Genomic DNA, 14,320 nt, shown 5'->3' on the forward strand with positions numbered 1-14,320 from the left:
TGGATTTTTCACATCTCTGAGTGACTTAGTTATACCAATGTAAGTCTGTAGTGCAGACCAGACTTTATTCTCTAGAGACAACACTATCCCTAGTCTTATGATGAGATAACTGGCTCTGTGGATGAGGGGAAAGCAGTGGATGTGTTATTCCTTGACTTTAGCAAAGCTTTTGATACGGTCTCCCACAGTATTCTTGCCAGCAAGTTAAAGTAGTATGAATGGACTATAAGGTGGATAGAAAGCTGGCTAGATCATTGGGCTCAACGGGTAGTGATCAATAGCTCCATGTCTAGTTGGCAGCCGGTATCAAGCAGAGTGCCCCCAGGATAGGTCCTGGGGCTGGTTTTGTTCAACATCTTCATTAATGATCTGGAGGATGGTGTGAACTGCATCCTCAGCAAGTTTGCAGATGACACTAAACTGGAAGGAGTAGTAGATACGCTGGAGGGTAGGGATAGCATACAGAGGGACCTAGACAAATTAGAGGATTGGGCCAAAAGAAATCTGATGAGGTTCAACAAGGAGAAGTGCAGAGTCCTACACTTAGGACGGAAGAATCCCATGCACTGCAACAGACTAGCAGTTCTGTAGAAAAGGAACTAGGGGTTACAGTGGACGAGAAGCTGGATTCGATAGTGTGCCCTTGTTGCCTAGAAGGCTAATGGCATTTTGGGCTGTATAAGTAGGGGCATTGCCAGCAGATCGAGGGATGTGATCATTCCCCTCTATTCAACATTGATGAGGCCTCATCTAAAGTACTGTGTCCAGTTTTGGGCACCACACTACAAGAAGGATGTGGAAAAATTGGAAAGAGTCCAGCAGAGGGCAACAAAAATGATTAGGGAGCTGGAGCACATGACTTATGAGGAGAGGCTGAGGGAACTGGGATTGTTTAGTCTGCAGAAGAGAAGAATGAAGGGGGATTTGATAGCTACTTTCAACTACCTGAAAGGGGGTTCCAAACAGGATGCATCTAGACTGTTCTCAGTGGTATCAGATGACAGAATAAGGAGTAATGGTCTCAAGTTGGGGAAGGTTTAGGTTGGATATTAGGAAAAACTTTTTCACTAAGAGGGTGATGAAGCACTGGAATGGGTTACCTAGGGAGGTGGTGGAATCTCCTTCCTTAGAGGTTTTTAAGGTCAGGCTTGACAAAGCCCTGGCTGGGATGATTTAGTTGGGGATTGGTCCTGCTTTGAGCAGGGGGTTGGACTAGATGATCTCCTGAGGTCCCTTCCAACCCCAATATTCTATGATTCATTCCGTTGAGATATGGTAGTTGGATCATCCCTTTTAAAAACATGTTTATGCAGATCCCTATCCCTCTAACTAGTGGGTTGGAAGGGACTGAGCATCTTCTAGGAGGGGATGAGTGCCTTTGACTCCCACCAAAGTCAATGAGAGTTGAAGGTATTCACAACGGCCTACAGGCTGTGCTAATCACCTGACAGGATCAGGCCCTACTGAGCACTGTGGGTGAAATCCTGGCTCCACTAAAGTCAATTGCAAAACTCTCACTGTCATGAATGCAGCCAGAGTTTCACCCTATTATTCTTTCACAAAATATTACAAGACGTCATGAGCAGCCATTTTGTTTACTATGGAACTGTATTTTTTATGCTCAAAAACAGATTTTAATTTCACCCTTAATTTATTGTAGAAGAGTTAATGATTAAATATTATTTATATTGCAGCATCATTTCATGCTCCCAACTGACATTAGGGCATCACTGTGCTAAGCACTGCACAGACACACACAGATAGGGACCATCCTGGTCCCAGAAAGCTTACAATATCAATAGATAAGACAGTTAAAGGTGGGAGAGAAAATGAGAGCTAGAATGACTTGTGCAAGTTTGCAGAGTGGTAGCACCAGGTCTCATGATTTTCAATCCATTACCCTATCCACTACACCTAACTGATTCAATATAGTTACTTGATTAAGAATATGAACATGGATCTTACTTTTAAACCTTTGCTATGTAATATAGATATTTTAATATAATAAATTACATTTCGTATTTTGTCCTTGCTCTTTCTTCTTTAATTTTCTGCAGCTTCCATTAAAAACTGAATAATATAATTAGCTCAGCTCCTTCTGCTGATTATAAATAAGCAGCTATTACCTAGAATTCACACTGGTTACATTTTAAAAATATCTAATACCCTACTGGATTCTTTACTCAACTGTATCCTTAATGCTCTACCTGAACTAACAAGATATCTTCCTTGTATTCTTGTGGAAACTGTAAACTGAAGTCTGACAGTCCATTTATGTGTCTGCCTGCTTTGGTAGAAAAGTCAACATTACACATATTTTACTTCATTAGTTCATATTATTATTTAATCCATGTAGGAAGCAGGAGAGGAAGGAAGCAGACTAGTTTAAATGGTGTCTTCTGCATCTACATCATCATCAAGAATGGGTCTCATGATGGAGAAAATATAGGTTGGATTCTTCCATCTGGTGCATGGTACACTTGACCAAATAAATGCAAGTTACACCAAAAATTATGCTAATTTATGAGCAAAGGGATAGGGAACATCATAAGGTTGTACATATATCCTGATCATTTTAAGAAAACTGCAGAAAATGCTGCCATGACCTTCCAAGAGGTGGTGTGGTTCGGGCCATTAGTCTTGTTATAATTCATTATATTTTACAGGTAGAGCAGGATTATTAAAAAAAAAAAAAAAAACGATCAAAACTAGGAACTTGGTTTCTAACAATTTCCACCCCCACATCCATTTTCCTACTAGCTGTTCACCTGGGATACAGAACAGCATTCACATTATCCACTCCTCTAACACATTCTTGCTGCCTGTCTACCTGTTTCTGTTGATAGCTCCAATTGCCACCATCACGCATCTGTGCTATGCACAATAGTGATATTTCATACTGAGACGATTGCTGCGGTAACCAGCAATCTGTTGAGTCTTCCGAGGCTGTATATGATTGTGCTTTTCCACACTTAAGAGAATGTTGCGTGCACTTCCTGATGCAAACCCCCTATTCTCACTGAAACTGACCTACCAGTGACTGATTGTTGCTCACATTGCAGGTTCGCGTGGATTCAATGGGAGAATAGGATGCAATTTATACTTTTGTAGTACATTTTTAGAGCACATTTTCCCATGCTTTTTATTTTAAACACACATCAATGGGAAATGAAGTCAAAGATACTTTAATGATCAAAGAAACTGCATTGCATGTTTGGTTTGGACTGAGAATCTAATCTCTTCTCCCTTCTCTTCACAAATGATATGCAGTTCTAGTGCCTGATGCAGCACGTGAGACGAATTCTCAGTGACCTCAGTGGGAGCTATGCTTGGGGAGGGCAGACAGGATGGCCCCTTCAGTTTAATAAAGAAGATTCAGTGAACATCTCACTGCACACCATGTTACAGTGTGAATATTTACGTGCAAGCCAGATGTGTTATATACCTTGATGGTAATTAAGCCTGCAGGTCCAAGACAGAACTGCTGTATGCAAGCTCACTTGGTGAAGTTTAAAATATTCCCATTATCTATGGAATACGGACTAATCTTTTACAGAAAGTGCATGGAGTACTAAAATTGCTACAACTATGTATTAATGGGGATCACCAAAATCTGAGAATATACTGAATCTGGTTTAGGGAAGGACAAGGTGTTGTACTTTAATAGGTGTACTGAGGATTCTGGTTGATGTTAAAGGAATATGTTACAAAATGCATTATATGAGACAGCTATAGAATGCGGGGGGGCGGGGGTGTAGATGGAATGATTTCAAGAAAATGGAAACCTCTTTCAGGTAAAGTGGAACAAAGTGATCTTCACCGGCAACTGCTCTCTATAAAAGGTCCCTATCTCTAATATTCAACTACTCTTCCTTTCCATCATCACTAACTCCCTTCAGAATCTCAAGCGTATTGATCATTCTGACTTCTCAGCTTTCTCCTCCTGTATGAGGGTTCTTCCCCTCATAGATTCCGCAGTTTCTATTTAACACCTCACTCCTACATGGAGTTTCTTTGAAGAAGTTGTCTGCCTTCAATATATGATTCTCCTCTTCAGTACTGCTCTCCCAAAATCTCTCCCGTGCTAAGAAACTATTCTTCTTCCTTAATGGGGCACCTATGACTTTCACCATCGCCACCCCTTCTCTACTTTGGAGTAGCAAGTTGAAGGGGAGAACCCATCGCCTTCCATTTCCTCAAGATTTCGCTGACTATTTCAAAACAAAAAATCAATGCCATCCAACACAAACTCTTCTTCAGCAGAGGGAACTTGCATACAGCAGTTCTGTCTTGGACCTGCAGGCTTAATTACCATCTCTCCTCCCCTTCTCCTGTTCCCTCTTTTCATAGGCTTCTCCTCCTTTACTGAATGAGCCTCTCTCCTGTCTTCCTCCAGCCTCACCCTATCTAGGGTTTCATTCCATGCTCATCACCACTGTATCCGAGTGCCTATCCTCTCAACCAATACCCCACCCCAATGTCTAGCTCCCTGTAGTATTTTCTTTTGTTTTTTCCCCAAGTGAATGGCCATGCTGTACCACATTATTTCCTATTCTTCTCTTCTCTTCCCCTGCAAGCACTTTCCTCTATACATTTTTGTTTCCACCTTCCTAAAATCCCTCTCTTCTCTCCACCTGGCTTGTCCAACTTCCAACATCTCTTGTCTCCTCTTCAGCCTCCTGCAACCTGGCTTTCACCCTCTCCTCACCAGTGAAACTGCTTTCACTAATGACATTTTACCAAGTTACTGTAAATAATTCAGGTACCATGTTAATAATGCACAGCAAAGGAAGAAATAAAGTAAGAGGTACAGGAAAAGGAAAGAGAAATTTTCAGCAGAGATCTGAAATGAGATTGAGAGATACAATAAGATTTCTGTACTAGGTGAACTTCAGACAATTGCACTACTACTGGCATATGAGTCTTTTTCTCTGATGAGGCTAGGGGAGCCTGGTGCTAAATAAACAGAGAGGGGAATAGAAAACAGCGGTTCATGAGGTGGTCTGGAGTAAGTCCATAGAGGAAGATCTTAAAACCATTTTTAAACTAGATGAATGAATGGGGAGCAACTGTAAATTTAAAGAATGGAGGATGGTTATGCTTCATTATACTTGTGACAAGACAGACAAGCGGTGTTGTGTGTTCGCCTTGAGGGTTTCCTACTTTTAAGACAGTACTTTTCTCAAATAGTGTACATATTTGTATTAACACTAATAGTTCCATACTTGCATCAGTACAAGATGAGGCAACGCTGCCTAGTCAATGCAATGGTGAGAACTTTGTATGGGTCTATTGTTATTCTGCCTTTGAAAGGATGCTGATGAAATTGCAACACAGTATGTGGACTGTTTTTCACAATGAATGGGATTTGCAGACTCTTTGTCATAACTTCCAGCAAATTTCTTTGATCCATTCTGTTCTGAGGGCAGGATGGCCTTAAACCAGTTGATCCAGCAACTTTTCAACATTCTCATTACAAAGATAGCTGCATTTTTCCAGTCACACAATGGAACCTGAGAGTTGTGTTTGTGTGAGCAGAGTGCTGAAGAAAATATAGATTATATTCATCCCTAAATAAAAGAATAAGAGCTCTCTGCAACATCAGTCAATTCCAGCTCTGGATAATAGGAAGAGACACACATTCCCTTCACTTTTGCAATTAGCAAGACTATTAAGCATAGCAACAATGTGATTTATGATGTTTCTGAGCTTGAGGTCCGTTATTTCCATGCACATATGAAGAATTCTTTAAATGCTACATCTTTCTCACACAGATGCTTTGTAGGGAAATCTGTGATTTCACTTTAGGTTTTCTTCTGAGGAAATGCCCATGCTGTGTCACATGTGAACTCACGACATGTGACAGAAGATGATTTAATCTCTTTGAGTCAGCTGGTTTGTTGGAAAACAGGCTTTGTTCCAGAAACTTTAAAAGGCTTATTCAAGATTGCTCTTTTTAGGAGGGAGGGGGGTCTGCTTGAGTCCCCTATCACAATCCTAGGATCCTTACTCCAATACCATTGAATGCTTCTGGGGGAGATCATATCCCAACCTGCAAGCCATGCTTTTCTTACTCTGGTCCACTTTTGGCCCATTTAGTCCCTATATGGGTGCTGGACAATCAGTCTCCTGTAACTTGAATCTATGGTTGCTTTCCCTCACTTGCCCTCCAAAACACTTTTTGATAGTGTAAGCCCTAGCCTCTGCCTCTATACAGTCCTGAAGCTTCTGTTGCTCCTATCAGCAGCCACATGTTCTTAGCCTGGGGTGAGATGTTCTATAATCTCTTGTGTTCTCCTTGTGCTCTATGATCCCTTGTGCTGTCATTTAACCACCACCACCACCACACACACAGTGGCATTCCCAAACCATAGTTCATGGACTTGAAGTGCAACAGCCGTTGTAAGATTATTGGGAGAAACCACACAACATTACTGCAGATAAGCATAACAATAACACTAAGTGAAAATTTAACAATCCACTCTTGAAACAAAGCTCATCAACTCTGGGGCAGTTTTTAGAAGCTGAGTATGTCACCAGAAAAGTTTGTTGCACCTAAATCTCTCTCTCAGAATAATTTATTAGCACAGCTTCTGCCTACAAATTATTCCCACACAAAACAAACACAAAACATTGCATAGTGCCCAACCTTGCAGCCCCTACCACTCCTCCCGAAATGTGTCAGCATAAGAGGGCCTGTACACAAACCCGGAGTGAGTTTCTGGTTCATTAATGACAACCAAATCCAGATTACTTTTGAATGAATTCAGATGACATTTTTCATCTTCATTTTCATCATGTTTTGTATAACTCTTCTCCCTTCTTATAAGGCTTTGCAGGTAAAGCGTTTTAAAACTGTTGAAACTATCTTGTTTTCAATTTTTTTCCCCATGCATACACTTTTTTTTAAGCACTGTTCATCTTATCTAGTTGTTTTTAAAAAAAGGCAAATAATGAAGAAGAATCTCTCAATTTTTTAGACATCTTCAATTTTATCTTGTAAAATTATCATTTCACTTGAGTGGTAAAGCTCCCTGCCTGCCCTTTTACTGGTACATGCATCAAGCTAAGGGACATCAATAAGAGTAAAGCAGGATTTCATGGTACCAACTTTTCCACTCAACTTCTCTGGGTAACACTTTATACTGAAAAGTTTATGATTTCAGCACTAGAACATAATGAGCGTATCTTTGGTTTGTGACAGGTGTTTGCTACTGCAAGCTTGAAAATAACCTCCTAACCTCTGAGAAGTGTTCCTTGGATGCCAGATCTGAATTTTGAAAAGGTTGACTTTGTTAAATTACATTGAATAGCACGCATCAGCTAAAATCTAAACTTTGAAAAACAATAACTAAATTTCAGTTCACCAACAGATTTATTTCAGTACTGCAATCAAGACAAATCTGACTTTTCAACATACTACTTTATAACCAAAATGACCTTCCACAGGGAAATATGTAGCAGATCTAATCAGCCTCTATGTTCAACTCTGTATTATCACCATGTCATCTGAAGAGGAGCAACCCACAGTTCTGGCATCATTCATTATATAAATTAATGACAGGCAAAACTCAAAGGGTTTGATGCAAATCAAGAAATCATGTGTGACAACACCTGTGTTTTATTGGTATATGCATCAACTTGAAACAGTTCAGATTCTTATCCTCAAATTCAAGTCTTTTGATCTAACCTCACATTCCCCTGGAAGTTTCTAGGTGAGCCAATTGCCCAAATCTACACCACAGTTAGCTTCTTCCTTCTTTCCCAGGCTCTAGTCAACACCTTCTATTGAAGATCTGTGGGGCTTATCAGTTCAATTAGTCATCTTCACTGAATGGGCCTAACACTGTTCTGTCAGCCAGGCTCTCTGATGGGGCCCAGGCTGCTAAATGACTTGACACAGTGGAGTTTCTCCCCTCCCTCTCAAACTCCAGAATGTAGAAGATTGAGGTTCACTCATTTTCAATAAGAAACGTTTCAATTTATAATTTATCCAAACTGATTTCCCAATACTGTAGCTATTGATAATAGCCACCGAATGCTCACAGTTGTTGTTTCTAGTCAACTTCATCCTTGGGCTGATTTCCAAAAGGGAAGTAGCTCTGAACCGTGCTCATTTGCACACTTGCACATCATCATTGCATAAGCTAATTGCCAGTTGATTCGTGCATGTAGTCATGATAATTGCACAAATGAAGCTCACAGCTGTACACATAGTACCCCTTAGCCATGTAGTATTATGCATGACTCAGGGTTTCTGCCCTTTTGAAAATCAGGTTCACTATAAGCAATTTGGCTTTCACAGCTCAGAAGAAACTACTGTAAAATTTTGAAATCTTCTCCCTTCCTCCCCCCAACCCCCTTACATAACTAAAGTAAAGGCCTGGCAGAACTGCAGTCATTTGGGAAAGAACAGGGGCTGCTCCATGCCTATCCTCCCAGAACCATGGAAAAGACAGGGAGAATATGGCTCTTTCCACCATGCTCTCTCTCCAAATGCACCAGGAAGGGAATGCATAGGTTCTGTGCACCCAGGAATTGTGGGAGGAAATCCTCTCCAGATGCTCCTCAAAGGCAAACACAGCCTCCTAGCATCCCCACTGCAGGACTATGTTTGAGTCCTTAACGTTCATAAAGTATTTTGAGATCCTTGGATGCTTATTTGTTTCTGTATAAGCATTAAGCATTGTTATTTCTTAGTTATTGGTGTGGCCATTAATTAACCCAATATGATTGGTAATCAATATTTTAATACAGTTTAACATGCTGTATAAGCAAACTGAGCCAGTGCCATGTCACCTGAAGAAGAACTTTTACTTCAATTGTTTAATTAATTTGTGATGCAAGTTCTATTCTGCTGCATGTACCCCTTCCTTCCCCTCAGGCAGATGGCTTTTACAGTAATCACATATCTAGTCTAAGTCATCACAGAAAACAACTTCAGCACAGGCAGGAAAGGTTAAATATTCTTAAAATGCAAACAAAATGAATTTTTAAAAGCTTCAAAATAGTCTTGGAACCATAAGGCCCTTTTCCCAGCCACTGGCAGTTCTTTTAACAAAAGATGCTCTTAAGTTCTGCAGCCTTCTCATTTGTCAATTCAGAGATTTCTCTGTCTCCTCTGCTCCATACTCTGTATAATTTAAGGTGACTCACTGTACAGGAAAGTTCACCTTCCATTAAAATGTTTTCTTTAGTAAGCACTCTCCTGCAAGTGCTGTAGTGTAAACATGAGTGGCTACGAATACGAACATTTATTAAATAGAACTGATGAATATTTCAATACCTAGGGGAGAGCAATTCACAGCTCAATCTTTCAGGCCGTTTTAAGTGCAGCACAGGACAATTCCACTACATCTTCCATTAATATTTAATTGCCCATTTTATTCTGTTTACCTTTTTGGTTAATATATAATTTAAAGCCCTTCTACTAAAAAGGATGAAAAAAAAACCGAACAACTGTTAGTCTGCTTTTAACAAATCTCTGGTGAGAGCTTTTGCTTCATTTAAAATTCATTGCAAAGAATTTTTATTTAATATCAGTAACGCAAACCTCAGGTATTAAAGTAAAACTTGGAAGCAAGTATTGTGTAACATTCCTGATGCTGACTTGGATTTGATTTACATCAGTTTCTGACTGGCTGTCATTGACAAAGCGGTAAAGCAACTTGTGATGGTGCCATGTGTGATAACCCAGTGAAGGAAAGTCCTTGTAACCTGACTGGACAAAAAAATTGCTATGGCAGAAAGCTGGCCACACAGCAGTAAGTGATGTTCTTATAGTCCTTTCTACATAGGTTTTACTGGTTAGGGAAAAGGTATTATACTAAGCAGAATGAAACAACATTCCAATAGGGAACACTCTCATCGTTATAGAAGTGGAGACTGTGATTGCTAAATACTTCTCTTCCTTTTGGTGCATACGTGTAGAAACCTATTAGATTAGTAGACATACAGCCCTGCTAATGCCTGGGATTATTTCTTACCTAATCTGATCAATATATTTTGCAGGTACTATACATAGGATTTTAAAGCAATGCTCATAGGAGTGGAATACCTGATCTGCACTTGCCAGTCATCAGGATTTCACAACATATCACAGAAGTTCAACAGAAGATGAAGGTGATAAAAATTAGCAGGACCTGTCAATTAATGTGCACAGAACAATGCTGGTGAATAGCAGTACTTACCAAACTACAGTGAATACTGAGAGTAATTGGCAAAACATACCTAAATAATGCAGTTGGACAATGCCTATTACACACGCATTGTGTAATGGTTTATTGCATCCAGTTCTTCTAGAGTTCACAGATTTGATCGGACCATCAATAGGCAGAGTAAGCTGCGCACTCCTGATATTCTTTGACACACACAATGCAGTACAGGCAATGACAAACTAATGGACTAGCGGCTGTCAGGCTCCCTTTTCACGCCTCCTGGCAGGCATGAGGAAGGAGCAGGATAAGGTATTGGATTGCGTGGAATTCCAGACACACAGTTTAATGATGATACAATGTCCTGCCACTGCAATGTGATGCTAGCATTAGAGCATTGCATCAATGTGTGATGGGTTATTTGGAATCATGGCATCTCATTGTCAGGATATCACTCTGCAATTATTTTGTTATTCTCTGCAAGGCTGTACAGTTAAGCAAAACTAATTTAAAATAATAAGAAAGAGGAGTGTTGTCCAGGACTGTGATTTTTTTTTATGTTTGCTAATTTGTCAGTTATTTAAAACTAACAGTGGATAGTCAGAAAAGGCAGCACCTAAGCTCTAATTGCCACTTTGGTAGTTTTACAGCAATGCATTGAGAGATGTAAAAGCAAAATATTCCTGTCCTTGTTCTAAGTTCAGGTTAGGTTTGGTTTTTGAAAATTGTTGGAGGGGAAGTACAACAAGGGCATCATGTTAATCTTATTTCTTGCATCACAGCCTTGCAGAAAGGCCTTTTGTTGTTGGTTTTCACAAAGATCTGTCAGGTCTTCCCATAGCCACTACCTACCAACTGTCTTTTCAATCTAATTTATGATGTGTGAGAAGATTAAGAGCATGGTCATGTGGTGCTTTCTGGTGATGTTTTAACCAACAATACTTACTTACACAAATCACTGTCATGTGACAGCAAATTTGACAACATTTAGCTGAAAGTACTTTTTTCCTCCAAAGCCAGACCCCAAAAGTTACACTCAGCTCCATTCCCTATTCTCCAGATCTGTCTGGAGCTTTTAGGATAATCTTTCCCATACGCTTCCAAGTATCGAGCACTGATAGAATTTTGTCATGCATTTACACCACTCTTATTTAGATGTTAGAAACCTTTTTGAAAATGAAAAAAAAATGTGAAGGAATTAAATTCTGTAGCTGACTTATTTTTGACTTCTTTCAATTTTCTTTCACTATCATTATATGATGGCAACATTTTATTTAAAAATGTAATTGAGCAAACTAAGGTATGATTCAGCACAGCACATAAGCACACGCATAACTCAGTGGAACAAGTAGTTCCATTGACTGCAATAGCTTAACTGGAAACACAGACATAAGTGTTTGCACAGATGGAATCTAATGTGTTACATTCGAGGTAAAATGAGAAGATAAGCATATTTATGCATTCAGAGAGAGAGAAAGAGAGAGAAAGACAGTCAGACAACACACCAAATATTATGGAAAGGCAATACCAATTCTAATCAAGCCTGCTTTCTCTTTTTAAAAAAGGAAAAAAAAATGAGTAACTAAACCAAAAAATGAACATGGGCAAAATAGCAGAGCTACAATTCTTGAAAGTGAAAATTTGCTATCCGTACAAGTCCATCTGCTTATAGAATACAATTAGTATATTCAAGAGTGTTGCATGCCATTTTTCTGCCCTTGAGTCAAATTCCTATGTTAGTAGGAGAAGGCTAACAATTATACAAATATTTATCAGTTTGATAAGAATAGGGCACGTGCAGAAACTCTCCACAAGTTTAGCCACAGCGAGGATCAGGCTAGATCGTCAATACAGAATGAGAGGAAGTTTACATTATTTTGTTTGACTGAAACCTTGAACTGTCGGTGAAATTTTGTAGTATCTATTCTCAAAAAAACAACTTATTTATACGATGATGGTCATGGTTTAAAGCAGGAATGGGAGGGAGCAACAGCCTCTGCTAAAAGCAAAACAAAATCACCTCTCTCTGACCTCAGTGAGAGTTACTCTATATCCTCAGTTTTTCCATACAACAACCCTCCAATTAGGCATGAGAGCAGGAAATGGTAGTTTCCCTGTGCCCCAGTGACAATCCTAACCTCACAGCTTCACTTCTTTCTCCGTATGATCGATAGGCAGCAACATGCTTGCCCAGGCCTCCTCCCTCTCCAGTGCTGCCATCTCCCATGATTTGCAGGAAAATAACATGATCACCAATGGCTTCTACCTTTGCTCCCCTATGGACTTGATGCACAGAACCTGGTTCTGCTTGGTGATTATGCATAATGTGCAAGCTCCATTTTGCCGACTGACTTATTTAAGCCATGAATGCTGACCACATCTTCCAAGGCTCTAAAGTATGCAAAGCATATGAATGTGAAATATGATCTCATGCTATTTAAAACCATACAGATAATCCTTAAAAGGTCATTGCCGAGGGTGAAAGCAATGCATTTTCTAGGAGCAGAAATTACTCAATTCTACTTTTTTTTGAATGAGCCAAATCTAGTTTCTTCACCTACCCAATCTGAGAGTTTTCCTACATGGTGTCAGACATTAGAATGGATTTGGTTAGTTACAGTCTCAGCTTGGTCATTCTTTGCATATGCTATTTCCACCCAGTCTCTTTCTGGGAACTGATGCAATTTCATCACAACTCATGTGTCTTCCAATTAGTGGTCAGGTACTAGCATAGCCTTTGCTAAGTATCAGAATCCTCCATCCAATACCTAGAGATGGTATGTGCATGCTAAATGTTCGGCTTGAATTAAGATCCTCATGGGCTCTAGGAAACAGCGCTACAGATGAGCTAAAAGTTATCCTATTCTGGGTTTCGCTCTTCTAGGTTTCTTTCAACCTTGAATACACGTTGCATGCTACTTTATGACTTAGTGCCATGCAGCTCTGGGTCCAAATTTCAGTAAGCGGAGACAGAGATTGGGTGAAAACCATTAGTCCATAGTTTATTAAACAGTAATAATATCTGCAGTCTAAACTAAACCTTCTTACACCCTTTTTGGTGCAACACAAGTTTATAAACATGTCTGCTAAAATTTTTCCAGTCCCTATTCCAATTTCTTTTAATTCTCTTTAATGTTTTTTTCCTTTTTCTTCTTTTTATGGGGGGGAGGGGGGGCTGGCAACTTATCTGTTTACCTATATTTTATTCATGCCACTAGTTCTACTATTATCTACACACTTTCAAGTTCTTTTCCACTCACTCCTAGAAATCTGATCCACAAATGGGACAAATGTCTGCCTTTTAACCATTGTAAAGATAGCTGTAAGTAATTGTTTGTCTCTGCTCTTTCCTTTTCTCTTGTCTCTGATTTCCCTGTCATTACTGTTAGTGAAATCATCTGTTTTTACTGTCTGTCTGCTAGACATACTGTACTTCTAAAGCCTTTAACTTTTAGTGTTGGTACTCTACTTTATTCAATTCTCATCTGGGCTTGAGATGTTAATATTTTTATTAAATGCTTGTAATTCTTTAGAATCCATCTGGTCCCACCCACGCACAAAGTTACGAGTATTGTTTGTAAGCATAGCAATACTGGCTTAATATGAGAGAATCAATTGACTCAGTTCTTCCACTTAACATAACCTCAGCAGCTATTACACTTTTTGATGCTTGGTGTTTTGGTCCTAGACAACTGACTTAAGCGCACAAGACTCATGCATCTCATCTTTCCCGACTGTTTTTTTGTTTGGCAGGAGGAGTATGCTGGTTGCATGCCACCCATCAGAAAATACATTTACTATAACATGAGTTCAGGTGCCGGTATTCTGTTGCCATTTGGGGATGTGGGGAGAGGGATTCATTTCCCTTTATGTCATGAGGAGAGGGAAACCTTTCATTTCCCTTTAAACATATACAGTACAAAAAAGAGCAAGAACTGTTGTATGTAAGATGTAAAACACCTTACCTGATCTTCAGCAGCAACATGGGAAGAAGTTTCACTGGCACATCAAGAGTCAGCAGAAAGCTTGACTTGATTTTATCATGTCAAAGAACTACCTCCACTTTGTCAGATCTCGTTAGTGGTCCTGATATTGTTCACACTGGATGTCCAAAGAGCTCTGCTTGGTAGCCCTGCATATTCTTGGCACATTCTAAAAGATAAGTA

The 14,320-nt window shown here is 39.6% G+C and overlaps 1 long non-coding RNA gene across 4 annotated transcripts in view; it reads right to left on the reverse strand.

Annotated features, from left to right (window-relative positions):
* Positions 1 to 14,320, reverse strand: part of LOC123373019 — a 211,247-nt gene that overhangs the window by 68,440 nt on the left and 128,487 nt on the right. For all 4 annotated transcript variants that reach the window (XR_006580523.1, XR_006580520.1, XR_006580522.1 and 1 more), the window contains one exon: positions 14,120 to 14,306. This is a non-coding gene — a long non-coding RNA (uncharacterized LOC123373019). The remainder of the gene's footprint in view (positions 1 to 14,119; positions 14,307 to 14,320) is intronic.

The sequence above is a fragment of the Mauremys mutica genome, chromosome 6 (genome assembly GCF_020497125.1).
Source record: "Mauremys mutica isolate MM-2020 ecotype Southern chromosome 6, ASM2049712v1, whole genome shotgun sequence".
In the NCBI taxonomy this organism is placed as follows: Eukaryota; Metazoa; Chordata; order Testudines; family Geoemydidae; genus Mauremys; species Mauremys mutica.